The sequence below is a fragment of the Mytilus californianus genome, unplaced genomic scaffold, assembly GCF_021869535.1.
Source record: "Mytilus californianus isolate M0D057914Y unplaced genomic scaffold, xbMytCali1.0.p SCAF_15, whole genome shotgun sequence".
Taxonomy (NCBI): Eukaryota; Metazoa; Mollusca; class Bivalvia; order Mytilida; family Mytilidae; genus Mytilus; species Mytilus californianus.
In genome coordinates, this window is record NW_026262637.1 from 17291161 (window position 1) to 17318079 (window position 26919).

Sequence of the window (26919 nt, forward strand, 5' to 3'; positions counted from 1 at the left end):
ATTTTAGAAAATGTTTGAAAATACGAATTTGAAAAACAGAAAAACGAGGGAAGAAATTCTCTAAAATTAATTTCTATTGTCTACATGTGAACCTGAATCAATCATTATTCATTTTCATTTTCTATGATGAATACACATTAATTGTAATTGGCATACACGAAATATCTTTTAAAATGCGTTGATTGATAAATGGTTCTCTGCCCAACGTTCAGTGGCAGGTATTTCATGCAATATTAAGGACGTCTGGGATTTAATGTACAATAAATATGTTGCTTAGTAGGTCCTACAAAGTAAAAGACCTGTGATGAATGGCTGAAAATTGAGATTGCCACTGGGAAAGGAAGAGAAATCATTGGGTCACCTGTTAATTTAACATCCCCATTTCGAATGAAAATAAATATTTTTAGATTATTGCTTCAATGATAAAACGGGTATAAAATGTATTGAAATATCGTACGGCAATACAAGTATATCGAGTTACATTTGTGTACCTTTACAAAAAAAATACTTAACTGAGAATTCAATCGCGGCATTTGAGTCCAACAGATATTTTCCAGTGCTCTTAAATAAAGCGTGAATTGTGAGTATTAATATTTCGCGAAATCAAGTATAACAGTTACCTTTTCTATGAATATTTATTAGGAATGCGATTATTATTTGAGATATTCTGATTAAAAGATATATGAAAAAAACTTTTAACAAATTTCTCGAAAGTATGCAACATTTTACATTAAAATGACGAACTACATAATTAGTAAACACGTTAAATAAGTTGGAATTATAGTACTAACAAACTTATTATCCTGTATCATTTGTTGACATCCGTTTTAAATATACAAATAATGCATTTAATTCAGTTTGCTTCATTCCCGCCAAAATCGTCCTTTTGGCGCCGTCTTTTGCCGTTGTCAGTGCCCCTCTGTATTGTGACGTTACCATGGACCATTGACGTTCTACACAATAAACAAGTTTTGTGTGTAGAAGCCATAAATGTCCCTTTGGCAGCAAGAGGGTTAACCCTTTCACTGCCACAGCGATTCTATACTTTGCCAAGGCAGATTTTGGGCATTCAAAATGCAACTGTACCGCTTATGACGTTGACAATGAGAGAACGTCACGGAAAGGGGCACAGATAAAGGTGTGCACAGAACGAAATGTGATTTAGGGTTTTCAAATGTCAAATTCTACGTATTTGAGGGGTTTCATAGTACTTCGAAACGCTACATTATGACTTTATTTGTTTTCAAATGGAAATAAACAAATAAAAATATATATCAGTTAAACTTTAATTTTGAAAGGCGAACATTTTTTGTGTTTTTCTCATTGAAGTTTAGGCCTAACTTATTTTAAAATAAGTTTTATTCATATGTAGTATGTTCTGAATATTTGTAGAAGTACATTGATTTTGAACATGTAAACGATATAACATAAAGCCATTTAATAATCTATGATTAGTTGTGGGGATTCCGAAAATGAACTCAAAATCATGTCTACGAATATTTTATTGATCTTTTTTTTCGATTAAAACACATTCCATGGAGACCTTTGTTGCATCTGGCGCAATATGTACTTGTCTTATGACGATGGTAAGAACGGGGGCAAACTATGCACTTCTTCTGTTTCTCTTCTGCTAGTTTATTCGATCCTTGCAAATAAAATGCAAGTACAAATATTTTGAGTACTTTTCATACGATGGGGTTTTAACACAATTGTGATTTAAAAAAAGTTGAAAAAAATACGGATACACAAAGGTGATCCCTTAAAGGGATTCACAAACGCAATCTCTTGGAAGTCTGGTAGAATTTTTTTAATATTAATAGTTTGACCTCGGATTGCACTGTGTTGACTTTTTGTAAGTTAGATTGACCAGTCAGAAATTGAATTAATAATTTAGGAAACACGATATGGGTCATTTTCAAAAAATGTCGAATTTTGAAATTGAAAAATTTATTAAAACTTACTTATTCAAACAACCCTCTACATAAACAAATCAAAACAAACAGTACTTAAAGAACAACATGTTAAAAGATGCAATCTTAATAATGTCATACAAGAATATCTTGAAACATTTTTTGATAGGTGGTACAATATTTTGTCTCTCCTGTTACCATTTTCAAAAGAAATTTTGGGTTATTAAGAAAAGGTTTAGATAAAATTGTAAGCTTGTTTTACGTAGCCAATTAGATGGTTTTCAAGAAAATAAACTTCTATATATATTCATTCTGTAAAATAATAGATTATTTGCCAATTTTCCAGGTTGTACTGAAAAATGCCTCTAAAAATTGGTTTTCAAAGGTTGTAAAAATTACCACCAGTAATGCAAGTCTAAGATAGCAATTCATATTGTTCGGCATTTTTTTCTCTCTTTCAAATAAACCCAACATCAAGTAAATCCCTCATAAGTTAGTTTACTTTTCTCTTTATTTCATTGGTAACAGGAACGTACGTTTATGATATGTCACTATATAAAAGTCTATCCTGTTACCTTTTTGTCTATCCTGTTACCGATATCAGTATTGCACCTGCAAATGCTTAATTGGGAAGAATAAGACGTACAGTTTCAAGGGAGTTAACTCTTGGCGCGACGTTATGCGTTTGAATTCCCGCAAAACGTCACTTTTTGCGGGACGTAATGCGTGTAATTTTCCGTAATAAGAAACGTAATGTGGATTTTCGATGCCTCAATTTCTGTTTCTCCCGCATGCTAACTTCTAAACCATTAATATTAGTGCATTTGATTCTAACAGGATAACAGTCTAATAAAATCAGAAGAAATAAAACATATTACTGTTTCTGTCAGATCTTCAACAAAGTATCGTATAGTGAGCAATCTCAAGACGACTGACCCTTTTGGTGTTACTAATATAATGCATGTCAATTATCATTTTTATTATCATTCATCATCCATGATTTGGTCCGAATCCGATTTTCTGACATTTTATTACAGCACAGAAAACCAATGATATTTTAAAACTAATACCGTAAATTTAGGTACACGAAGAAGTAAATTTCCTAACTGAACAATTTACTAAAATAAATAATGGTATGCCGCTAATATTAAAAATGATACAACAAAGTTCCTATTTCTTCCACGTTGAACGTATTTTATCTAACAAAAGGCAAAAGTCAACAATATTAACGCCCGAAAAATTTTGACGGAACGTAATAATGTATCCTGGTTCCCGGTACTACGTTCCAGGTATTAGCTGATAGCCGTATATTTGGTATATGTGTAACATACTGAATATTGCGATCGGGAACCAGTCTAGTAATAATGGTATACAAATGTCCGGCGTCTGTCTGTCCGTCTTTAACATAGTACAGCACAAATATCCAAATTTCATTAAACTTAACATAGTTGTTTTTTATGATGGTCAAACGATAAGTATACTTTTTGGTGAACGTTTTGAGTTACAGGACTTTGTAACTAAAACAGAGGTGTTTTTTTCACAGTTCGCACCGTATCTCAAAAACAAATTATGATTATTGCTTAAAACTGTACACACTTCTTAGTTATATTAATCTGAAGATCTGTGTACTTTTTGGGGATGATTCAAAATTTTATTTTACAGTTATTGAGTTTATGAAAAAAGAGGGGGTTTTCACATGTCGCGCCGTATCTCAGAAACTATTTATAATTATTGCATAAAACTTCACATACTTGTTACTTAAATTAATCTAAAGATCTGTATACTTTTTCGTGATGATTCTTTAATTCATTTTTGAGTTCTTGAATTTTTATTGAGCTTCAATTTGATATCATAGAACACATGATGTGATATATAAACTTCCTATTGAGAAAGAATAAGGAATGAGTCAGGATATACTTAGCATGAATTCCTGTACAACCCCCGTGTTATTTTAAAAACATTTATTATGGGTTTTTTTCATAAGACGATGGGCGTATCATGCGCTCGTAGCGCAGCTGTTTATTTTGTTCTTTATTTTTTTTACAAATATATTAGAGAAATGACGGATTGACATCAAATACAATGCAATTTCCAATATAATTAATATTTCCAAATGGCATAACTCTTTTAAAGAACAGTTGATATGCACTGATTTTCGAACGTGTCCATACGATATTAGTTTTATAAAAATTTGGCAAGAATTGTACACTTGAAAAATCTATTAACCAGAAGGACATAAAGGACAGACAGAGGAATGGGCGTGTGATATTTTATGTAACCCGCAATGCGTCGCGCTGTGGTGAAAAAATATATATAGTTATTTACCAATAAAATTACGCTATGAGAGAAGTACTAGTATTTGGCCATGGATTTTAATCGCAACTTGCTACCCTCTCCCACTCTCTCCCCTCTTCCCCCTAAAAAACAGCATTAAAAACTGAAGAGAAAGTATATAATAGTACAAGATTATAAAAGTGACGTGCAGAGGCGTATTCAGGGGGGAGGCTCAGGCCCCCCTTTTGAGGAAAAATTTTGGTTGGTTATATAGAGAATCACTGAAGCGTGACGAGAGCGGGCCCCCTCTTATGCAGTCAGTGGGCCCCTACTTATGAAAATTTCTGGATCCGGCACTGACTTGCTTTGCAATCGTACTTTAAGTGGGTATAGTGTGGAAAGTTGGGAGAGGAACAGAAACAAAACCAAAGCTGGGAGTGGGTGGGGGAATAGGTAATATGTCCAGTCCTTTCGCTATTAATTCAATCGTTTTGCCAAATCAAAAATTTCAAAATTATGGTTTAGTTTCTCTGTCTGGACAAAAGCATCCTTTGGCAAATTGAAGATTCTCCTTTATAAGATTTTGTTTTTGTTTTCTGAAAACATAAAAAAAGAAGATGTGGTGTAATTGCCGATAAGACAACTCTCCACAAGAGACAAACATGACACAGAAATTAACAACTATAGGTCATCGTACGGTCTTCAACAATGAGCAAAGCCCATACCGCATCTATTAGTCAACTATAGAAGGCCCCGAAATGACACTGTAAAACAATTCAGACGAGAAAACTAGCGGCCTAATTTATGTACAAAAAAGAAGTTCCGTTTGCAGGAAAAGACCTCATGTAAGTAACCTTTGTGCTGTGATCCAGTGGAGATAGTTTTATCAAGTGAACTTTAAAACTATTCAGAAGCCTATAAATTTTATTCAATTGCAATCATTGAACGTAATAAAAGTTTTATTTTATGGATAAATGTGAAATTCTAAAAAATGATTAAAACGTGAATAAAAGGATTTTAAGGAGTATTGTAATGAAACAGCAGCCCACCAAACAAAACAAAACAAAAAACAACATCTAGAGGTCAACATATTGTAAAAAATAATACACGAGTGTGTACAGTACATGTACCTGTATGTCAAGTTCTAAATTGCCGAGTCTTTAATTCTAAAAGCCGTAAAATTATCAACAGTCCGTAATAACTTTTCTTGCGATGTTTCTCACTTAGACCACAAACAGAGACAGGTATTTATGATTCACATGATTTTATTTCTGAAAACAATTTGACCAATTTATAGGTAGCTGTTTACAAGCAATATTTATACATCTAAAAAATGTCGCCGGTAACTTGCAGAGATAACGTCGAAATTGTCTGCCAGCGACGTCGTGCATTTTAGCGCTAACGTTGAGGTTCCAAAGGGGGGGACTCAATTTTTAGGATAACTCGCGTTTATCATGGAACCCAGCACGGTGACATATATTTTTTATTTGAGATTTGGAGAAAGCATGACAAAATGCAGTTTATGTAGAAAAATGATAAAAATGACATTTTCAGAAACACTTTATTTCCCTATTTTTAGGTTAAAAAAAATACCACTTTGAGCATTTGGTCCGCAATGTCAAGCAAGGTTTGCATAATTGTATAGTCATTCGTGTAGGGATTTATTTTTTTCCTTATTGTGTCTTATCACAGCTTCAAATTGAACCCGATCTTAATAATTTACGACGAAGAATATCTGCTCCAAAAATTTTATAACATTGCCTAACTTTTTTACAAAATTGCACAAATCCCCAATTTTCAGCCTCAATTTTCTCGAAAACAAGCATGGTGACCTATGTTTTATTTTGTGTTTTATTTAATAACTCGCCAAGGCCTACAACATATTTCAAAATTATAAAAATGACATTATATCGAGAAACTGTATCGGATGCCCTTAAGATGAGTTCAAACAACGAAATATTTCATTCGTTTTGCAACTATATGTTAAGATAATTTTTTTAACGACGTTTCTGTCTACAATTGTCTATCCTGTTACTGTAACCATAGCAACCATAGTAACAGGATAGACATAACAGGATGGACAAATTTCTTCATTTTTGAATGCTGTTGTGAAATGACTACTCCCTTTGGTGAAGTGATTATGGTTTTCTGTTGTGAATTTGATTTCCAACACGATATTGCACTTTTTACAAGTATACTGTTGGTGTAATTAATCAAAATTGTTGGTAACAGCAAAGACATGAAAAAAAGTACCCTCTATTTTTTTTCACTAAATGTCTTAAAATTTCTTTTCTCTACACTGTTGTACAAGAAACGTGGTGTTTTAAATGTAAAGGTAACTTTGAACTTTTGAAATCAACATTGACTGATTCGATATTCATAGGGAGAACAATATCACGGCTGATTTAAGTAGCGGTAACAGGATGGACATGAACCTCCCGTACGCTGATTGAATTTAGTTAGTAGATAATATGTTACATATAATGATTAAGAAGCTACGATTTTTCGTTAGAGTAATTATTAACGTTCTTAAAAAGTCCCTTTTGCAGATATCAAGGCGATCAGAAAATCCGGAAAAAATAATTTGCAATGTGTTTTTCTGACACTGTACGCACACAAATACCCCCAAAATCGGACTTAAATACATTTTAATCTTATCAAAATAGATGTAAATCGTGTTTATTGTCGATGTTCTGAATCATAAATCCGACAAGCTTTCATTTAAACCATTACAACTGAAATTTCCATTAGAAATACAAATTTTAGCATGGATGTACTGAAAATTCGACATTTTTTGAAAATGACCCATATATTACAAAATAAGTGTTATCCATGGGGGAATATTTCAACTGAACATAGATATTACATTTTACATGAATCTTCATACTAGAACGGTTTAATTTTACGGACCGCGAGAACGAATTTTCATGATTTCTCTCTTTCTGTCAATAAATAACTGGCAAGATATGTAAGAGCCATTTTGAAATTCTTTGATTGAAAAATACGGGGCTACCAATGTGTTGGGAGGGTGTTAATCCTGAAGATATAAAATTTAATGAATGTCGGATTTCTTCCGCCCTCTTGGGTTGCAGGGCCGTAACTAGCCTCTTTAAAAAGTGAGGCAAAATATATTCGGGAAATTTTCGACGAGGGTTCTGGGGGCTGCTTAAGGCCCCCAGAAGCTCTGGAAAAAATGACGCAAAATCGTGCATTCTAAGCGTTTTCTGGAACCTTTCTTAATCCTTTCGCTGCCAAACAGGGGTAAACTGATTTATGTTTTCTATACATGACAAACTAATTTCACTGATTGTAAGCTTGACCCTACTTCTTTCAGTTGCTCTGACTTGAATAGAGACCAGAAATGTCCTACCACAGAGAAGGTAACCTGTCTAAAAATCATATACTTAAGAGTCAAAAGTCGGTAATATGAAAAAGAACTATTGCAAATTAAGTTATCACTACTTATAAAAGAAAGTTTGTGATTATTCTTTATGAATAATTTAATTACATGAGCTTGGGATACAAAAGTCAAGATTCATATCATATAATCATTTATCAAGAAAGATTTTTTATTTATCAGCGTTACATCGTCTGCTGTGTTTCTTATAACATGTTTTATGAACAACTTTACGACAGAGAACACATATAATTATGTATGTTTCGACCTTTTCCTGCCACCAGGGACATATCGTACAGAACAAACAGAACAATCTCTTTCTTTTCGACCCGGCAATATTCTCAAATGTTGGTTATTTTTTTCATCATTCAAGACCCCAAGAGAGGCACGATTTCTTGTCATATGATCTTCGGAAAATGTCATCAATTAATAATTTTATAAAATGGAGGCGAGATCTAACATTGTGAGAGTTCTTCTATCGTACCTTAATATGAACAATAATGTGTTCTTAATTCTTGACAGGCGTACAATAATTATTCACTGTAATTGTAATTTAAAATTTTATAATTGTTCACAAAGTTCTGAGGATTGTGCGCGCTTTTTTTTTTCTTTCTTTCTTTTTTTTAATAAAGACTAGTATGGAGGGATAATACGTTGAGAGAAGGGACAAAATAATAAATGAGTAAACACATGAACCGATCGAAGTTAGATTATTTGTATCTCTTGTATCCAACCCCTTGATTTATTATTTCTGTTTAACTGTTTGGCCTTTCCTAGCGTATGCCGTATATATAAATATAGTCTCAAAAATTTGAACGCAGTAAAGTTTTTTCATTAAAATTTATTCCATGCATAAAAATTCACTGGTGTTTTTTTTAAAGGAACATGGGCTTAAAACTACCTGTTTGTTTTCAAAACAAACTTCTTCATTGAATGAATTGTTGAAAATCAGCATGAAATAGACAATGGATCTGGCATTTCTCGGCAGCATTCTTTTATATCCTACATTTCTAAAATTGTCTGTGATCCCTAACTTCGGCCGGAGGATAAACTCGAAACCAAGGGTTAGGATAAGCCATAATCCGATGGATGCATTAATGGATGACGTCATTAATGTGTACTGCACCTTTTTGCGTACTTTTCATCTTTTCACGTTTTTGAGGGTTTTTTTTTTAATTTTTTTACTTGCGTTTTTCTCACCCGTTCTTTGTAAAGGTATTTTGTTCTTATTTGAATAATTTCTATCTTCTATATTTTATGTATTTACATTTTTACTTATATTCTTTTTACTACGATACATTTTTTAAAGTAAATCCTTGAAAATTTCAGGAAAGTAAGCCTAAAATGCATATATAAAATATACTGCAAAAGCGCTGAAAAAAAGAGAGTAAATTTGAGACTCTATACTTCTAAATATAATAAAATTATTATATCTATTATTCTATAATATTTATAAAAGAATCCTTACATAATTTTATTTTCATAAATTTCATAATCCATATTTTTTAAAATTGGTAAAAAAACGCGCGAAAATTACAAGATGGAGGAATTAAATTTAGCGCAAAAACGGCGACGTCATAGTACATAACGTAGTTCATAACATTATTTGAATTGGCCGATGAATCGGCCCTTTGGCACTGACAGGAGTATGACTTTGGGCCGATAATCGGCCCTGTGGCACAGAACTCGTTAATCTGAAACGCAAGTTTTGTTTTAATTATTTTTTCGTCAATATTCTGGTCTCAAAGCAAAATATATAGATTCAATGTACGACTTTTAGTTTGTAGTGACAACATCAAAAGACCGATATGTAGGATAAATCAAAAATCGTAATTCACATAGTTAAGTGTGTGGCTGCTGGTTTTTTTTTTTTTTTTTTTTTTTTTTTTTTTTTTGTTATTGAGTTTCGGCTTGAATAAAAACGTATTATACTTGTCAATTATGTTTTTTTTTCAAAGTAAGTTAAGAGGGGGCTGATCATCTTTGATTTAGCTATATGAAATTAGGTTTTTATTACACAGTTCCTAACTGGGATAAAAAGGTACACTCAGGGTAGACTCAGAAAAACTTTTCGAAGACCTCATTGCTACATGTTTGTGCTGTTTTAATATGTATACCGGCTGATTAATGTCGGATCTGTCTATTCCGATCAAGAATTTTATGTGAATGCGCACCCTGCCCCCTTTTCATTTGGATCCACTCCCGAGTCGAGGATATATTTAACGACGACAACAAAAGTGTTCGCATTTTTTTTTTTTGCTGTCTTTTTGTCATAACACCCTCTTTTTTTTTATCAAACTGAAGTAAACAATGGTAATTACCGCCAATTCGACTAGTTCGATATTTTTATTATTTTTATTATCAATGCGTTGCTTACACAAACAAGCGTTAACTCTTCATCAAGGGTTTCGTCGTAAGTGAACAATAGTTTAAGGGTATTTTGAGTTAAGTGAAAATCGGGCGGTATGTCAGAAATTTCAAAATTATTCTCCGCATTGGTTTAATTTGGAATAAATTAGTAGAAACAGCATGTTATGCCAGTGCCGAAACCCATAATTTTCTTAAACCAATGCAAATCTTAACCAGTTGTATTTGCAACAAATGATTATTTTTACTATAAATTAATTTTAATCATTCAAATTATAGGAACAGGGCTAGGGTGGGGGACTCCTGCACTTACCATTGATTTGTTTCCTTTTCAAAGAACCAGTCTTTAACCAATTTTCCAATGACATATTGGCTGCGTTCAAACCGTTAAACTCAAAGTCACGATGAGATGAAATAAATTATCGCAAGCCTCGATAATCGTTGGCTTATCTACATCGTGAATAGGCTTTGGGCTCAGTATTGACTGTGTAAATATGGACAATGTAAGCCATATATTGCAACAAATTATTATTAAAATCAATATCATCAACACTACAATCTGCCATATACATTGTACAATTATCAAACTTTAAGGAATATTAGACAACTGAAGCGTTAGTCATAAAGATTGATTGATTGAATGATTGGTGTTCGCTTAACGCCGCATTAGAACAAAAAGGCGAGAGCTAATTTCAAATATATTTTACAATTTGAAGTAGTTTTTAAAATTAGACAAACGGTCCCTAAATATAATAAAACTCAAGTTTAAAACAAAATTGTTAATTTAAAAATGAAATTCAACACTATGACAATAGTCATAAAGAAGGACAATCAATAAACAAAAGACAAACCCGGTAACAGATAAGACACATAACGACAAACAATAGACAATCAACACTGAAAACTAAAAATAAATGAGAAACATATGGATCCCAAAAAACAGGGCCGACGTCAGAGGGTGAACAGAACTTGCTACTTGCAAGACACTCGCCGTGAAAACAATTTGAAGACAAGCTTTTGTTTCAAAGTTATAATTTTTTTTTTAAATTTCCTACATGAGGCATTTGCCTCATTTGCCTCAATTAATGTAGTTACGGCCCTGACGGTTGTCAGTAAAACAGTAGAAAACAATCGATCTAGATCTTTAATGAAATATGCATTTTGAGTGAGGAATTCAATTCATTTGTAAGACTTTTCGTCAAAATGAAGAAAATTGTGTGTTTTATCGGATTATAACGACTGTTTTTATAAATACATAATTTGTTTTGTTTGGTTCATTTTTTTTCCAACTTAACAATATAAGGAGAGATCATAACTCAGATTTTTATAAAATGACCTATTTTGATTTGTAGCACAAAAACCGAGTCCCGTGAGCCCAATTTTTATTTTCTGAAAGCACATTATGAGAGCTATCTTCTCGTTTTATTTAAAAGTTCTATCGTTAAGGTTTGTTTGTTTTTCTCTTCTTCACACTGTTTTTCCATGTATAATTTTTACAGAATCAAACATTTTTGGACAACCGGCAGATTGAAAAAAAGCTCCGTGACCCAAACTTTTTATTATATTTTATAAAATAACATGATAATAATAAACTACATTTTACAAAGGATGGATAAATAAAAAAAATATATACAATTTAATCCCCTTGTCTACCTTAAGTGACTGATTTTATCAAATATGTCAGATGTGTTGAAGACTGCATGGTTTCCTGTTTGTTTGTTTGATATTTTTCTTGAGTAGACTGAGACTAAACATCAGGTAGACATACACTATGGGCTCGGAATTGCCACTTGACATATTCGTTGTCCCTGCAGTCCTCGATTAGTCTAGGTCTTTGTCTGGTTTTAGTGAATAAATGCGAAGCAAAGCTTTAACGGCCATTATGTTACAATACTACAGTTACGACGTCATAGTTTACCATTACGTCAAAGTCAGATGACGGTAACAGTGGCACGTCTTGCCCTTGCAATCAACTTTAAAACTTTTTCTGCATTGAAAATATTGAAATATCCTTGTCGAGCCTTTATGTATTGCCCCTATTCAACTGTGACGTAAAGTACATTGTTACAGAACAGACGATATAGGCAACCGTTGCCAAGCCTAAAAAAAGACCGTTGGCATTTGAAAGGAGTACAGAAAGCCTAAATATAGGCTTTATGGCATAGTAAGGGTTAACGAAAAAAATCAGAGATTTACAATAAATCGATGAAAATTTGACCTTCACTCTCCATATTATATATATATATATATGTTATGCCAGACAAACACAACAGGAAGCCCCACACTATTATTTCATATGTAAAAGAGGTGTCGTCTTCTATCCCCTATCTATATATCGATCCCATATGCATCTCCATGGTTGGTTAATTACACTCAAGAGGAAAATAAATACCTTTCGTACAAAAAATGTGTATAGTATACTTACGCCATTAAAGAAAAATAGTTTCATTGATTTTCATTCCTCCGAAACAGCAGGCAAATTATTATGACAACAGAAAGTAAATTTCAATTTTAAATGACCTAAATGTGCAAAATATTCTGATATTATTTCAGTCAAATGTTTTATTTTTGCATAATACCTTGTTGTTACTTTGTTTGATTACGTTTTATTAAAAAAAGTCTATAAATAGATCATGCATCATCCTTATGTATAGCCACAGGTGCATAAATATACGTGTGTGTAAAAATGACAAATGAGTAGAAAGAGGAGATATGTAAAAAAGGGGTTTTCATGAACTAAAGCATCAGGTAAACTTTGATGTATTTGTTTAATGTTAATAATATGTATATTTTTATTTTTATTTTGCATAGTCATACATTATATCTACAGACTGGAATCAATAAATAGCTATAGGCATGATGTGACTGTGTTACTAAGGTATACATTTTAAAGCATTTCACGTTCAACTATTGATACATTTTGATAATGTTAAAATCAATATATATAATTATGATAATGTGTTGATAAACAATGCACCTTTGTGTTAAAATATTCCAGCTTTGGCGGTTTCAAGGTCACTTTTTAGACTAAAAAACTCAATACATATTTTTATATATATATATATTAGCACGCCATTTACGAATTAACGTATTTAAAGAGTAAATTGAATATGTTAATTAGTAAGGCGTGGCTATATGATTTGTCACATTAATGGGCTATGACAAATGTCAAAGGTTAATGTTGACCAATAAAACTTGACTGTACTTTTCAATATGTCAATCAAATAGTGGCGTGATACTATATTAAATTTTGATTTTCAGAAAATGAACACATGCAGCAGATGACAATTGGATTTGTATTTCAGATACAGGTACATTAAAGATCTTTTAAATTGATTCAGACTTGATAGCCATTTAAAAGAAAGACATTAATACTATTTTTCCATTCCCAACAACTGTAAAAAGATCGATTAATTTATTTAAATGGTTGTTGATTGCGAGAAAGGCCCAGGGACAAATATTTGAAGCATGATCAATTAACGGAGATTCATGGAGAAAATTACTAAACATCCAGTGCCATATATTTTTTTAGAATATTATTAATTTCGACAAGATAAAAACAGGAGTCCAACCAAAATAACAGTAGGAAAATGTATAGTCATTTCTATTACATTTTGTTTCACCGTGGCTTTTCTCGAAGGAGGCGGAACCAGACAATAACAACTTCTGAGATGGAAGATAGAGCACTGCATGATTTAAACTCCTCTCATTCTTTGCTATTCCAACGAGATGCAGTCAACGGCGGGATTGCAGAGTGCAATAACTAAAAAAACATTCAGTTAACGCACTCCTCTAAAGATAACCAAAGTTAACTCACTTGAAGATCAAAGGAAAAATTACCATTCATGTTACATTACATTCGTGTTTAAATACGTATGTAAATAACTTTTCAAATAAGCACAATTTACAAGCATCGGGATAGCGCATACATTGTAACATGGCAATTATCGAACGATTACATACCAGGATTTTTGTCCATAAGCCTCATAAAAGGTAATTTTCAAAATATGTCATTATTTCAAATAGTATTTATTTGAAATAACCAGCATTGACTGAATTCAATTCTAATCCCACAAATTTATACTTCATCCTTTCTATGAACAAAATCTAATGTATGCAATCTTAATCAAAATGCGAAATAGGATTATAATGCAAAATTAGATTATCGGGAACTACGTAATATAAGAATTATACTTGTAGCTTTCTCTCTGGTACTTACATGTATAAATCGGTCCTTTTGGCTTAAACACAATAACATAACTTTTCTTTTTCAAATTACTATGGTTATTTGTGTTTATCATATAAATTATTTAACAATGCTTTAATGACGTCCTACTTGATTTTTAAGATTCTCGTGTAAAAACGAAGAAACATACCAAATAGGTAGTGTTATGTAGTGGACATTCATGTTTCGTGTTCTGTAGTTGACAGCATCGGTATGGGGGAAAAGGGGAGGGGCAATAAAAACAAACCTTTTTTTTATTGACTTAAAATAAAACAAAACCAATAGTCATTACTGACTAGTTCTATAAACAAAAATTACGTTATGTTTTTTGTGGCTCATACATCTACAACACATAGTCTATTCGTCTTTGGTCAATTGTAACATGATTTCCCCCAAAGTAGTGGGAGTATATAGTTCAAGACCCGTTAGTCAGCCATTTTCATGTCCATATGCTAACTCAAATACTATATATCGGATTAAAACATTACTTATATGATCGATATAATGAAAGGAAAATCTCTATTGATTTAAAGGTCTGCACCTCAAGGGACAATGTTAATATACTTACTAAAAATAGACCAGAATTTGTCTTGAAGGTGGTATCCGAAAGCAAACTCAACTATTTTATATCAGATTGCAGCCGTACTTTTATAAAGTGTCACCTATCAGATAAATAAAGATATTTAATTTTCCAAATTAGGTCCCCAGGGAGGCATACACATATAATAAATATAATCTTTACGGCATACAGTATTTTACATGACATTCATAAAATACACCTAAAAGAGTGATACAGGCTACGTATCATATGATAGATTGAAGAAAAAAGAAGAATTTAAGAGTTGCTACTCCAAAGATGTGTCAAATGTCCTCTCACTTGACTTTATTTGCAGCTATTTTTAATTTTTTTTATAATACGAGACTAGCAATAATTGTACAGGCTTAAGTAGATACCTACATGTACTCTAATTGCGTACATGTTTTTATACATTATACCGAAAAAAAACCATGTCAACTTGTTATGACATATTTGTTGAATTAACAATTTAATGAGTCCTTTTAAATATCAGCATCAGGAGATTCCATAATCAATGGCAACTTTTTGTAAGGCCGATGCTTTTTATTAACTTTTACCCTGATTTTTTCGTTTCCGTTCTCTAACTTTAGATTGCCTCAACCACATGTTATGAAAATTATACATAATGCTTATTACCACTAATCGCAGATCAAGTTTGAATTGGTGGCGTCACTTTTACCATTCTACAGTTATACCCCTTTACAAATGGAAAAAAATGCTGAATTTTTCGTTTTCGTTCTCTTACTTTAGTCTGCCTCAAACAAATGTTATGAAACTTATGTGCAATGCTTATTACCACAAAACACAGATCAAGTTTGAATTCTGGTGGCCTCACTTTTACTGTTCTAGAGTTATGCCCCTTTACAAATGGAAAAATTGCAAAATGGTTTGTTTCTGTTCTCTTAACTTAAGTTCACCTCATTCAAATGCTTATTACCACAAAACTCAGATATAGTACAAATTTGGGTAGTGTCACGATTACAGTTCTTGAGTTATGTCCCTTTATAATGTTATATGCAATTGGGGGCATCATCTGTGTCCCGTGGACACATTCCCCATTTATTTGTTTATATTATGACGATGTCTGTGTCGTCGTCCGAAGACATTTGTCGTCCGAAGACATTTGTTGTCCAAATCAGTTGTTGTCCAAATACTTTTGTCGTCCGGTCGTATAAAAATCCACGCTTTGACCACATCCATTCTGTGCTAGAACCCTATGCTGTGTCAAATATTAAATCACAATCCAAATTCAGAGCTGTATCAAGCTTAAATGTAGTGGCCATACTTGCCCCAACTGTTATAGGTTTGACCACTGCGGTCATATCAAGCTGCGTCCAGCAGAGCATTTTAATGATTATTGAACGTACTAATTTATTAAAAAAGGAAGAAAAAGAAGGTTATGTATATTGTCACTTAGTAATCTTCAACAGCATATTTAAATACAATAAAATTGAGAATGGAAATGGGGAATGTGTCAAAGAGACAACAACCCGACCATAGAACAGACAACAGCAGAAGGTCACCAACAGGTCTTCAATGCAGCGAGAAATTCCCGCACCCGGAGGCGTCCTTCAGCTGGCCCCTAAACAAATATATATACTAGTTCAGTGATAATGAACGCCATACTAAACTCCAAATTGTACACAAGAAACTAAAATTAAAAATAATACAAGACTGACAAAGGCTAGAGGCTCCTGACTTGGGACAGGCGCAAAAATGCGGAGGGGTTAAACATGTTTATGAGATCTCAACCCTCCCCCTATACCTCTAGCCAATGTAGAAAAGTAAACGCATAACAATACGCACATTAAAATTCAGTTCAAGAGAAGTCCGAGTCTGATGTCAGAAGATGTAACCAAAGAAAATAAACAAAATGACAATAATACATAAATAACAACAGACTACTAGCAGTTAACTGACATGCCAGCTCCAGACTTCAATTAAACTGATTGAAAGATTATGTCTTCATCATATGAATATCAGGCACAATCCTTCCCGTTAGGGGTTTAGTATCATACCATCATAACATATATGAGAAGAACATAACCCGTGTCATGCCAACAACTGGTTTTTAAATAAATGTGTTTAGTGCCGATGCAAAGACCCTATAAGTGAATCAATATTAACGCCAAAATATGCAATCTTTAATGACCTGACAACAGTATCGTAACTATATCTCTTCTTAATAAGTCTATTTAAAGGTTTTGTTAGCTTCAGAGGTGAATACTGACATTTTTGTGCTTTATAAAGAATATTTCCATAAAAAATTGGATGTGAAATACCTGAACGTATAAGAAGTCTGCATGTTGAGCTATATTTACGAATGATGTCCTTATACCGATGATAAAATTTAGTAAATGTTTTGACTAGTTTGTGATATCGAAAACCCTGGTGTAATAATTTTTCAGTAATACATAAATTTCTCTCGTTAAAATCTAAAACATTGTTACATACACGAGCGAATCGTACAAGTTGAGATATAAAAAAACCGTAAGATGGTGACAAGGGAACTTCACCATCTAAAAATGGATAATTAACGATAGGAAATGAAAAATCATCTCTTTTATCATATATTTTAGTAATGATATAGATATCAAGATCGAGGAAAGGGCAGTGGTCATTGTTAGTATTAACTTTATTTAAAGTAAGTTCAACAGGATAAATTTCTTTAGTATACATACTGAAGTCGTCATTATTGAGAGCCAAAATATCATCAAAATATCTAAAAGTATTATTAAATTTGTGTATCAGATGTTGTTTCGATGGGTCTTTGCTGATTTTTGTCATAAATTGTAACTCATAGCAATACAAAAAAAGGTCCGCAATAAGTGGTGCACAGTTCAATATAGTTCTTGCTCTTTTTCAAAAAAAATGTCACTTGTTTACACTTGTTGTACGGAAAAGTTAGTATAAAATGAGTCTCACCGAAAGCTAATGGTAGTTTTTTATGCGTTTTTTTTAACTTAGATTTTACAATGGATGGCATGCGAAGCGTAACAGTTTAAAGTAGTTTACAAAATGACATCTCATATATGAATTTGATACGGTACATTCTTTTTATTGTTAAAATTCTAATGATTCTACTTATGAAAATCTATACAGCAGAAACTTTTGAATTTTGTTTTTCATTTTATACTGTAGGGTAAAATAATTTTCACTTCAAAGAAACCAAAGTAAATTGTTATCTTTGATGAGCGTTAATACTTTCTTTGCAAATACTAATGAACGACAATTAACGTACATGTACCTAGCTGCGTCCAGCATTTTAAAAATAATTCTATTGGGTTATGAATGCGTTGGCCGATGCACATTTTGTATGAAGCGCACCATCAACGCTGACAAGTATATCCCCCTAGAATTATAAAATGAAGCATTGGATAAGCGTTGGAACGTTAAAAAGAAACCACGAACCCGGCGGGTTGCGATTTTTATGGTCCTAAATCTGTAAAAGTCAATAGTTTGTTCCCAGGAATTTCAAAATTATTTTTCTTTTTTTTAAATCTTAAAAAGTTTGTAATTTTAAGTGATTTTATTGAATTTTCAAGCAAAGAATGCAAGACTTGTACAAACTGACTTTTAAGTCTGTACTTGATGAATGAAACTAACACTTTGCAGTTCATAAATGAGTGCTTTTCCCTCACATACAATGACACTCGTGAAGTCAACTCAGATTTGTCGAGTTACGGTCAAAGTCTGAATTTAAATAGCTCTCCAATACACATCGTTAACTAGTACACCTGGTACGAAATTTTTAACCCCCACAACTTTTTCAACTATCAACAACAAATCTCTCCTTTCCAACCACCGCCAAATTCTACAGACATAGAATCATTGTTAAAGGATCTATGTCAGCGAATGTAAAACATTGAAACTCTCCAAATTGATCAAATTGACAGTCGATTAAATAACATGGATAAAAATAATAACGCACAGTCTTTATCTGATGTTCATGCTAAAAACATTCAGCTTTAAATGCAAAACTTCAATCTGTTACAAATCGTACTGATTCAACAAAAATAGTAAATAAAGATGTTGCAAACAGATTATTAGGTTTTGAAACTAAAAGCTTACAACAAAATCTAATATAATTTTGCAATTGATGAAAAACCAGAGCAAGGAAATACAAGGGTGTAATGGGAGTGGGATGGGTGAAACAAAAACTTTTAGAAACTATTCTAGAATTTTGTGTACATAATCTTAAGATTGACATCGCCAAAACCTTTATTCAGATTGATGGCGCATACCGCCTAAGGAAGCGCGAGAACGGCAAAAATTCAAAGGCCAATGTAGTGCAGTTCACAACCATTTCTGATTGCGAGATGGTGCGCAGCGCTTCGAAGCGTCTCGAACCCAGACACAAATTGATACTTATCATGGTGAAAGAACGGACAAATTTAAAATTCTGATTATCTTGTTGGTGATAAATTGTTTGTGAATGGCGAATTGTGGAAAGCTAAGGAAAAAGCGAAGAATGATACAAATAAGGACTGTGATTAAAAGCTTTAATATTGGGATGTATAACCATCTTTCTTGTCATGCTCCATTACTTATTGATTTTTTTATGAAGAGTAATCATTTTATTAACGATCATTGCACTTGTAAGGAATATGTGTATGATAATTTTAGACTAGTGTCAAGCTATCCAGCAATTCTCATCCTGCAATTCTCTTTATAAAAAGCTATCCTGCAATTCGTCATCCTGCAATTGCGTTTGGAAAACTACTTGAGCGACAATTTTATTTTTCTTTAAAATCATAGTTTTTGACTTTTTTTGTTCGAAAACAATATTTATACAGAAAATCAAAGATTTTTATATCCAATTAACAAAATTCTAAATTTAGTTTGCAGATTTCTAACTCATATTTACGGTTTTGTAATTAGCATTTACAATAAAAAAAATTATGATGAAGATCCAAACAAAGCATTATCTGTTAAGTCCAGGATGTGATTCGTATTAACGCATGTTTAACCCACATTTGCGACTTTCAAAACTAATATTAAAGACTAAAAATAAAGAATTTTGATGTAAAATGATTTTTTCATGGTATACCCGACAATACAACTTCTATTTGAAACTGGGCCACCCACTTTCAAACCCATTGCCTCGGTAGTTCTTTATGGCTAGGGATTATAGACGCTGCCCTAATGAATAGCTATTAGATAGTACTACAAGGTGAGGGAAAAGAATTTCTGGGGTAAGCATTCTTAAAGGTCGAAAATTTCGCCCGTATCACGGAAAAAAAGTCAAATTTGATAAAATCCGCATTGGGGTCACCCACTTGTTCAAACCCATTGCCTCGGCAGTTCTTCATGGCTAGGGATTATAGACTTTGCTTTAATAAATAGCTATTGGATAGTTCTACGCCGAGAGGGCAAAGAATTTCTGGGGTAAGCATTCTTAAAGGTCGAAAATTTCGCCCGTATCACGGAAAAAGAGTCAAATTTGATAAAATCCGCATTGGGTTCACCCACTTGTTCAAACCCATTGCCTCGGCAGTTCTTTATGGCTAGGGATTATAGACTTTGCTTTAATAAATATCTATTGGATAGTTCTACACCGAGAGGGCAAAGAATTTCTGGGGTAAGCATTCCTAAAGGCCGAAAATTTCGTACGAAACATGGAAATAAAGCCAAATTCGATAAAATACGCATTGGGGGCACCCACTTTACGACCCATTGTCTCGGTAGTTCTTTATGGCTAGGGATTATAGACGCTGTCCTAATGAATAGCTATTGGATAGTACTACAACGTGAGGGTAAAGAATTTCTGGGGTAAGTATTCTTAAAGGTCGAAAATTTCGCCCGTATCACGGAAAAAAAGTCAAATTTGATAAAATCCGCATTGGGGTCACCCACTTGTTCAAACCCATTGCCTCGGCAGTTCTTTATGGCTAGGGATTATAGACTTTGCTTTAATAAATAGCTATTGGATATTTCTACGCCGAGAGGGCAAAGAATTTCTGGGGTAAGCATTCCTAAAGGCCGAAAATTTCGTACGAAACATGGAAATAAAGCCAAATTCGATAAAATACGCATTGGGGGCACCCACTTTACGACCCATTGTCTCGGTAGTTCTTTATGGCTAGGGATTATAGACGCTGCCCTAATGAATAGCTATTGGATAGTACTACAACGTGAGGGTAAAGAATTTCTGGGGTAAGCATTCTTAAAGGTCGAAAATTTCGCCCGTATCACGAAAAAAAAGTCAAATTTGATAAAATCCGCATTGGGGTCACCCACTTGTTCAAACCCATTGCCTCGGCAGTTCTTTATGGCTAGGGATTATAGACTTTGCTTTAATAAATAGCTATTGGATAGTTCTACGCCGAGAGGGCAAAGAATTTCTGGGGTAAGCATTCCTAAAGGCCGAAAATTTCGTACGAAACATGGAAATAAAGCCAAATTCGATAAAATACGCATTGGGGGCACCCACTTTACGACCCATTGTCTCGGTAGTTCTTTATGGCTAGGGATTATAGACGCTGTCCTAATGAATAGCTATTGGATAGTACTACAACGTGAGGGTAAAGAATTTCTGGGGTAAGCATTCTTAAAGGTCGAAAATTTCGCCCGTATCACGGAAAAAAAGTCAAATTTGATAAAATCCGCATTGGGGTCACCCACTTGTTCAAACCCATTGCCTCGGCAGTTCTTTATGGCTAGGGATTATAGACTTTGCTTTAATAAATAGCTATTGGATAGTTCTACGCCGAGAGGGCAAAGAATTTCTGGGGTAAGCATTCCTAAAGGCCGAAAATTTCGTACGAAACATGGAAATAAAGCCAAATTCGATAAAATACGCATTGGGGGCACCCACTTTACGACCCATTGTCTCGGTAGTTCTTTATGGCTAGGGATTATAGACGCTGTCCTAATGAATAGCTATTGGATAGTACTACAACGTGAGGGTAAAGAATTTCTGGGGTAAGCATTCTTAAAGGTCGAAAATTTCGCCCGTATCACGGAAAAAAAGTCAAATTTGATAAAATCCGCATTGGGGTAACCCACTTGTTCAAACCCATTGCCTCGGCAGTTCTTTATGGCTAGGGATTATAGACTTTGCTTTAATAAATAGCTATTGGATATTTCTACGCCGAGAGGGCAAAGAATTTCTGGGGTAAGCATTCCTAAAGGCCGAAAATTTCGTGCGAAACATGGAAATAAAGCCAAATTCGATAAAATACGCATTGGAGGCACCCACTTTACGACCCATTGTCTCGGTAGTTCTTTATGGCTAGGGATTATAGACGCTGTCCTAATGAATAGCTATTGGATAGTACTACAACGTGAGGGTAAAGAATTTCTGGGGTAAGCATTCTTAAAGGTCGAAAATTTCGCCCGTATCACGAAAAAAAAGTCAAATTTGATAAAATCCGCATTGGGGTCACCCACTTGTTCAAACCCATTGCCTCGGCAGTTCTTTATGGCTAGGGATTATAGACTTTGCTTTAATAAATAGCTATTGGATAGTTCTACGCCGAGAGGGCAAAGAATTTCTGGGGTAAGCATTCCTAAAGGCCGAAAATTTCGTACGAAACATGGAAATAAAGCCAAATTCGATAAAATACGCATTGGGGGCACCCACTTTACGACCCATTGTCTCGGTAGTTCTTTATGGCTAGGGATTATAGACGCTGTCCTAATGAATAGCTATTGGATAGTACTACAACGTGAGGGTAAAGAATTTCTGGGGTAAGCATTCTTAAAGGTCGAAAATTTCGCCCGTATCACGGAAAAAAAGTCAAATTTGATAAAATCCGCATTGGGGTCACCCACTTGTTCAAACCCATTGCCTCGGCAGTTCTTTATGGCTAGGGATTATAGACTTTGCTTTAATAAATAGCTATTGGATAGTTCTACGCCGAGAGGGCAAAGAATTTCTGGGGTAAGCATTCCTAAAGGCCGAAAATTTCGTGCGAAACATGGAAATAAAGCCAAATTCGATAAAATACGCATTGGAGGCACCCACTTTACGACCCATTGTCTCGGTAGTTCTTTATGGCTAGGGATTATAGACGCTGTCCTAATGAATAGCTATTGGATAGTACTACAACGTGAGGGTAAAGAATTTCTGGGGTAAGCATTCTTAAAGGTCGAAAATTTCGCCCGTATCACGGAAAAAAAGTCAAATTTGATAAAATCCGCATTGGGGTCACCCACTTGTTCAAACCCATTGCCTCGGCAGTTCTTTATGGCTAGGGATTATAGACTTTGCTTTAATAAATAGCTATTGGATAGTTCTACGCCGAGAGGGCAAAGAATTTCTGGGGTAAGCATTCCTAAAGGCCGAAAATTTCGTACGAAACATGGAAATAAAGCCAAATTCGATAAAATACGCATTGGGGGCACCCACTTTACGACCCATTGTCTCGGTAGTTCTTTATGGCTAGGGATTATAGACGCTGTCCTAATGAATAGCTATTGGATAGTACTACAACGTGAGGGTAAAGAATTTCTGGGGTAAGCATTCTTAAAGGTCGAAAATTTCGCCCGTATCACGGAAAAAAAGTCAAATTTGATAAAATCCGCATTGGGGTCACCCACTTGTTCAAACCCATTGCCTCGGCAGTTCTTTATGGCTAGGGATTATAGACTTTGCTTTAATAAATAGCTATTGGATAGTTCTACGCCGAGAGGGCAAAGAATTTCTGGGGTAAGCATTCCTGAAGGCCGAAAATTTCGTGCGAAACATGGAAATAAAGCCAAATTCGATAAAATACGCATTGTGGGCACCCACTTTACGACCCATTGTCTCGGTAGTTCTGTATGGCTAGGGATTATAGACGCTGTCCTAATGAATAGCTATTGGATAGTACTACAACGTGAGGGTAAAGAATTTCTGGGGTAAGCATTCTTAAAGGTCGAAAATTTCGCCCGTATCACGGAAAAAAAGTCAAATTTGATAAAATCCGCATTGGGGTCACCCACTTGTTCAAACCCATTGCCTCGGCAGTTCTTTATGGCTAGGGATTATAGACTTTGCTTTAATAAATAGCTATTGGATAGTTCTACGCCGAGAGGGCAAAGAATTTCTGGGGTAAGCATTCCTAAAGGCCGAAAATTTCGTACGAAACATGGAAATAAAGCCAAATTCGATAAAATACGCATTGGGGGCACCCACTTTACGACCCATTGTCTCGGTAGTTCTTTATGGCTAGGGATTATAGACGCTGTCCTAATGAATAGCTATTGGATAGTACTACAACGTGAGGGTAAAGAATTTCTGGGGTAAGCATTCTTAAAGGTCGAAAATTTCGCCCGTATCACGGAAAAAAAGTCAAATTTGATAAAATCCGCATTGGGGTCACCCACTTGTTCAAACCCATTGCCTCGGCAGTTCTTTATGGCTAGGGATTATAGACTTTGCTTTAATAAATAGCTATTGGATAGTTCTACGCCGAGAGGGCAAAGAATTTCTGGGGTAAGCATTCCTGAAGGCCGAAAATTTCGTGCGAAACATGGAAATAAAGCCAAATTCGATAAAATACGCATTGTGGGCACCCACTTTACGACCCATTGTCTCGGTAGTTCTGTATGGCTAGGGATTATAGACGCTGTCCTAATGAATAGCTATTGGATAGTACTACAACGTGAGGGTAAAGAATTTCTGGGGTAAGCATTCTTAAAGGTCGAAAATTTCGCCCGTATCACGGAAAAAAAGTCAAATTTGATAAAATCCGCATTGGGGTCACCCACTTGTTCAAACCCATTGCCTCGGCAGTTCTTTATGGCTAGGGATTATAGACTTTGCTTTAATAAATAGCTATTGGATAGTTCTACGCCGAGAGGGCAAAGAATTTCTGGGGTAAGCATTCCTAAAGGCCGAAAATTTCGTACGAAACATGGAAATAAAGCCAAATTCGATAAAATACGCATTGGGGGCACCCACTTTACGACCCATTGTCTCGGTAGTTCTTTATGGCTAGGGATTATAGACGCTGTCCTAATGAATAGCTATTGGATAGTACTACAACGTGAGGGTAAAGAATTTCTGGGGTAAGCATTCTTAAAGGTCGAAAATTTCGCCCGTATCACGGAAAAAAGTCAAATTTGATAAAATCCGCATTGGGGTCACCCACTTGTTCAAACCCATTGCCTCGGCAGTTCTTTATGGCTAGGGATTATAGACTTTGCTTTAATAAATAGCTATTGGATAGTTCTACGCCGAGAGGGCAAAGAATTTCTGGGGTAAGCATTCCTAAAGGCCGAAAATTTCGTACGAAACATGGAAATAAAGCCAAATTCGATAAAATACGCATTGGGGGCACCCACTTTACGACCCATTGTCTCGGTAGTTCTTTATGGCTAGGGATTATAGACGCTGTCCTAATGAATAGCTATTGGATAGTACTACAACGTGAGGGTAAAGAATTTCTGGGGTAAGCATTCTTAAAGGTCGAAAATTTCGCCCGTATCACGGAAAAAAAGTCAAATTTGATAAAATCCGCATTGGGGTCACCCACTTGTTCAAACCCATTGCCTCGGCAGTTCTTTATGGCTAGGGATTATAGACTTTGCTTTAATAAATAGCTATTGGATAGTTCTACGCCGAGAGGGCAAAGAATTTCTGGGGTAAGCATTCCTAAAGGCCGAAAATTTCGTACGAAACATGGAAATAAAGCCAAATTCGATAAAATACGCATTGGGGGCACCCACTTTACGACCCATTGTCTCGGTAGTTCTTTATGGCTAGGGATTATAGACGCTGTCCTAATGAATAGCTATTGGATAGTACTACAACGTGAGGGTAAAGAATTTCTGGGGTAAGCATTCTTAAAGGTCGAAAATTTCGCCCGTATCACGGAAAAAAAGTCAAATTTGATAAAATCCGCATTGGGGTCACCCACTTGTTCAAACCCATTGCCTCGGCAGTTCTTTATGGCTAGGGATTATAGACTTTGCTTTAATAAATAGCTATTGGATAGTTCTACGCCGAGAGGGCAAAGAATTTCTGGGGTAAGCATTCCTAAAGGCCGAAAATTTCGTACGAAACATGGAAATAAAGCCAAATTCGATAAAATACGCATTGGGGGCACCCACTTTACGACCCATTGTCTCGGTAGTTCTTTATGGCTAGGGATTATAGACGCTGTCCTAATGAATAGCTATTGGATAGTACTACAACGTGAGGGTAAAGAATTTCTGGGGTAAGCATTCTTAAAGGTCGAAAATTTCGCCCGTATCACGGAAAAAAAGTCAAATTTGATAAAATCCGCATTGGGGTCACCCACTTGTTCAAACCCATTGCCTCGGCAGTTCTTTATGGCTAGGGATTATAGACTTTGCTTTAATAAATAGCTATTGGATAGTTCTACGCCGAGAGGGCAAAGAATTTCTGGGGTAAGCATTCCTAAAGGCCGAAAATTTCGTACGAAACATGGAAATAAAGCCAAATTCGATAAAATACGCATTGGGGGCACCCACTTTACGACCCATTGTCTCGGTAGTTCTTTATGGCTAGGGATTATAGACGCTGTCCTAATGAATAGCTATTGGATAGTACTACAACGTGAGGGTAAAGAATTTCTGGGGTAAGCATTCTTAAAGGTCGAAAATTTCGCCCGTATCACGGAAAAAAAGTCAAATTTGATAAAATCCGCATTGGGGTCACCCACTTGTTCAAACCCATTGCCTCGGCAGTTCTTTATGGCTAGGGATTATAGACTTTGCTTTAATAAATAGCTATTGGATAGTTCTACGCCGAGAGGGCAAAGAATTTCTGGGGTAAGCATTCCTAAAGGCCGAAAATTTCGTACGAAACATGGAAATAAAGCCAAATTCGATAAAATACGCATTGGGGGCACCCACTTTACGACCCATTGTCTCGGTAGTTCTTTATGGCTAGGGATTATAGACGCTGTCCTAATGAATAGCTATTGGATAGTACTACAACGTGAGGGTAAAGAATTTCTGGGGTAAGCATTCTTAAAGGTCGAAAATTTCGCCCGTATCACGGAAAAAAAGTCAAATTTGATAAAATCCGCATTGGGGTCACCCACTTGTTCAAACCCATTGCCTCGGCAGTTCTTTATGGCTAGGGATTATAGACTTTGCTTTAATAAATAGCTATTGGATAGTTCTACGCCGAGAGGGCAAAGAATTTCTGGGGTAAGCATTCCTAAAGGCCGAAAATTTCGTACGAAACATGGAAATAAAGCCAAATTCGATA

At 34.7% G+C, this 26919-nt stretch overlaps 2 protein-coding genes across 3 annotated transcripts in view; one reads left to right on the plus strand and one right to left on the minus strand.

The window, feature by feature from the left end:
- The window catches only part of LOC127725554 (uncharacterized), a 42340-nt gene extending 29888 nt beyond the window's left edge, over window positions 1-12452 (minus strand). The window contains exon 1 of the mRNA XM_052232609.1: window positions 12374-12452. The gene's annotated coding sequence lies outside the window, so the exon portion shown is untranslated. The remainder of the gene's footprint in view (window positions 1-12373) is intronic.
- A 154-nt stretch (window positions 12453-12606) lies between these two features.
- Window positions 12607-26919, plus strand: part of LOC127725555 (uncharacterized) — an 80513-nt gene continuing 66200 nt past the window's right edge. The window contains exons 1-2 of one of the 2 annotated variants that reach the window (XM_052232611.1): window positions 12607-12696; window positions 13210-13259. The gene's annotated coding sequence lies outside the window, so the exon portion shown is untranslated. The remainder of the gene's footprint in view (window positions 12697-13209; window positions 13260-26919) is intronic. The other variant, XM_052232612.1, reaches the window with a different exon arrangement.